Source organism: Paralichthys olivaceus, chromosome 1 (assembly GCF_024713975.1).
Source record: "Paralichthys olivaceus isolate ysfri-2021 chromosome 1, ASM2471397v2, whole genome shotgun sequence".
NCBI classification, from domain to species: Eukaryota; Metazoa; Chordata; class Actinopteri; order Pleuronectiformes; family Paralichthyidae; genus Paralichthys; species Paralichthys olivaceus.
In genome coordinates, this window is record NC_091093.1 from 16,145,716 (window position 1) to 16,150,034 (window position 4,319).

Genomic DNA, 4,319 nt, shown 5'->3' on the forward strand with positions numbered 1-4,319 from the left:
GCTGTGAGTGGTCATCAAGACTAGAGAAGTGCTCTATGAATACAGACCGTTTAACATTTACATAGTGCTTCTCCAGTCCTATTGACCACTTTACAGTACAAGTTGCACACATTCATACACTGCTTCTATATGCATAGACCACACACACACCACACATTCATACCATCCATCAATCACATCAGGGTCAATTTGAGGTTCAGTATCTTCCCAAGGACACTTTGGAATGTAAGATTGAACCGCTGACCTTCTGGGTAGTGGACGACCCCAACATGTTATGCAAACAGTGTTTGTACAAAGTGTACTCTAAGATTCTTCATTTGTTGGTGGCGTAGCTCTGGCTCATAGTCTGACACCTCAGATGTTTGTTTTTTTACTTCGAACAATGATAGCAGTTTCTCTCTGAATAGCATTGGTAATTCATTTACAGCAGCAAAGCGGCATTTAATCTAAATAAATCCACACTGTCGAGAGACCATTCACAGATGCCATTATCAGCCACTAAATGGATGATAATGGTGCTGCAATAGAACACTTACTGGAGGTAAATTTTACTCCAGAATAGAATGAATTAAGTGTGTCTAAATTAAACCTGTGTGTGTGTGTGTGTGACAGGTATATATTGCACATGTGTGTCTGGTCTATGGGGGGACCTCAGTGTCAGATTTGGAACACGATCCTGCTTAATCTTCCTGTAAACCCCTGAGGCAGTGATGATTGAACAGCGTTTAACTTTTCTTACTCACAGCCGTGCTGGAGGCGCCCTGACAGTGAGTAGCTGCTCAGCATGCTGGCTTAAAGGGATAGTTCACACAAAAATGAAAATGTACACATCATCTACTCACCACTATGCCAGCAGAGGGGTGGGTGAAGTGTTTGAGTCCACAAAATACTTTCAGGGTTGAAATCACCGTTAAACGTAAAAATACTGCTTCTGTGGTGTCATCCAAGTGTCTATAAGCCCCAACATTCAAGGCTGACTCTAAAAGAGGTAATTTACACCAACCTTTTAGCCTAAATTTCTGCTGTGATCGAACGCAGCTCCTGAGGAGGATATCAGAGGACATTCATAATAAAAACATGGTGCAACTGAAGCCGTTTCTTGTTTTGTTTAGTATAATAAAGTCAAATTTGACTTACAGACACTTGGATGACACCACAGAAGCAGTATGGAGGCATTTTATGTTTTTTTCTATTGTTTGTATACATTTGAAGAAGTGGTCCCAGTTACTAAAATTTTATTGGATTTGGCTGCAATGCTGTTTACCCCTCAAACTCCTTCAGCTTTTGTGGTCTCAAACATTCCACCCACCCCTCCATTGGCATAGTGATGAGGAGATAATAAGTGAATTTTCAGTTTTGGGTGAACTTCCCCTTTAATGCTTCCTGCAGCCAGTCACTGTGAACCCATATGCTACAGACAATGAAAACCTGCTGTGAAACTCCAATTTAATTCATGATACGAGCCAGTGGAAAATCGCATCATTGCCCAGAATACACATAAAGGCAGATTAAAAATAACCAATGTCAGTAAGTGGTGAAGCAGAAAATGAAGACATGCAGTTTTATTGAACTGAAGAGTGGCACATTTGTCTTGTCTGGGTTTTATTTTATATCTACATCAGCCAATCACCTCACAACAAAGCTCACTTTTAGCACCAGTGAAGTGTGTTGCACCCTTGTCTGTGTAATCACCACGTGATGGTAATCAGGCATCATTGTCATGCTGTGGAACAACAGCTGCTTACATAACCGTGCTGTGCTGTGTTCATGCAATGATGACGTTCTGATGGTTTTCGCCCTCGGGGCATCTGGCGTTATTAGACAGCAGCCGCAGATCCACGGCCATTTCCATCCCACCTGCGCTGCCTCTCCCACCTCATCCAGAGCACATCCTCCAGCTATCATAACATGGCCGGGCCAATGCCCACAAATAGGTTTCATGATTTCAGATTAAATAATTTATGTGACGCATTCAGAGAAAAGTTGTGCCATGAGAGTAATCCTGACTCAGAGCTGCAGAGCAGGGAAACAGTCATAACTTTGTCTCAGTGAGCACCGGACCTGAATTATTAATTGGCTAAATGATCTTTTACAACTATGGAAAATTCATTCTGTTGTTTTGAAGTGTCTGCTCACACAGTTTACAACGAATGTGTCCTTATTGCTTTGACCCCAGCTGTTTGTTTTGCAATATTTTTCTCTACACGTCTAAGGGGAATCATCCATCAAGTTGTTTTCCCCCAAACACCTCCCAAACTGAAAAAACTCGCCTGCTCCGTGATCAAATTTTACACATACAGTTTACTCTTCACATACACTCACCCACTAAGAGGTTCAAATCAGGTGTGGCAGGAGTCAGATGTAATGATTGTCAAACACTTTGCTTTTGGTAACCTGTTTCCTTCTCGCATCTTTCTTTCTTTCTTATTCATTATGTGAAAACCTTTGTAGTTGTCAGCACTATAACATACAGTAGCTTTGCTTAGTTTTTTCATTTGTTCCTTTGAACATAAAGTGTAAAGTATTTTCTTTCATGTACTGTAATAGTGCATAACTTAAACATTGGAAATCTCCTAAATTCAATTGTGAATTTTTCTAGTGAAATGTCTAAAAAAAATCTCCCACTATCCAGAATTGTAGCTAATAAAATACCCACATGAACGCTGTTACAGTTTCTTGCACATTTGGATCCAGAGTCTGTGCAGTAGTGATCAGATGATGGAGGGAGGTCCCGCCTATACATGCACCTGACCAATCATTGACCAGTCAAAAGCATCTTCGAGAAAAATGTATTTAAATGTGTACTTTGGCTGTAGGTTAGTCCATGTCCCATGCATTAATGTGGAGCAGGCAGGGTTTATGACTTATAGTACAGCTAGTCACCAGGTGTCGAAACGCTTTGGCTTCACGTTTGGGAAGCAGTCATGTCATCCATCTTTGTCTATGGACTAACTTTTAGCACCTCACTGACAATCATACTTGTCGAAACAAGCTCAACCACATGCATCACTATTTTGTTATGTAGACTTTGATAAACAATCCAAGTAGTACATGCACATACACACGCAGACACAGCCCAGACAAAATAAATCATACAATGGAAGCTTGTATGTTTGTAGATTACTCAGTGGGTAACTATCTTGAAAAAGTTTTTCATGAGAAGTAAGATAACTTGTTTCCTCACACACCATATTTGGACATGATACAGGAACTAGGTCAGAGAGATATCATAGGAAATACTTTCCTAACGATATAATGACCAGGTGCAATAAACAAGCATCACAACTTCAGCAGACAAGCTCATTCATGACTGAACACGAAGCCTTCATACAAACAACAAAAACAACTGTCCGGTAATGGTGTCTTGACTTGACTGACATAATTTATTTGGGCATTTCATGCCAACATAATGGAGCAGCAAGCCTCAGAAACTAGACGAAGCACTGCAGTTCTTTTATGGAAATAATATGCAGATCACAGAAATTGTGTTTTGACTTATTTAAAGTAAAATGAGATATATGAACAGTATAACATCGTCCATGCCCTCATTGATCACAATGTGAGCTGATGTCAGGTAAGAGAAGAACTCAGTTTAACGATCTGAAGAGATAAAGGTAATAATTTCCCTCTCCATACAAGATACAGGTCAGGGATTTAAGCATAGTTTTGAAGTTTTCAAGACATGCTAAATTGCCTGTAGGTGTTGTGATTGGTTATTTGACTACATAAGTTGGCCCTGCGATACGCTGGTGACCAGTCCATGGTGTACGTCACCTTTCAAACTGTAGATGATGGAAGGATGTTTATGTTGCTATGGTTGCTGCGACTAGTTGGTAAAGCAACTTCATCTGGATGGTTGGATGATAATTTCAATTTCACCTACTGTTAAATGTCAAATGGTTCAAAATGTTCAGATTAACTACAATTAACTGAGTATTTTGATAATATTTCATCATTCAGTTCTTGCTCAGTCCTGGAGCAGATGTTCAGATGAGCAGTCATGCTAAACAATGGGCAGGCTATTCAGTAACTAATGCAGTAAATGGATTATGTCTGATTTCAGTGTACCCTGAGAAGTTGTAGTCTTGTCTATTGTGTGTGGATCCATTCCAGAGAGTGAATCCAAAGAGCTGAGCAGCCCTTTCCACCATTAGTGGCTGTTTAGTATGCTGCTGACTGTCTTCTATAGACCTGCAGGTCTGCAGGACCTTATAGAAAAAGACCAGGTTCTGTTTCATATGAGCACAGCAGGAATCATTGCATCTCACTACTCTGAATAAAACAAAAGGCACAGCCATTTACATTTTTCATCCCTTTGT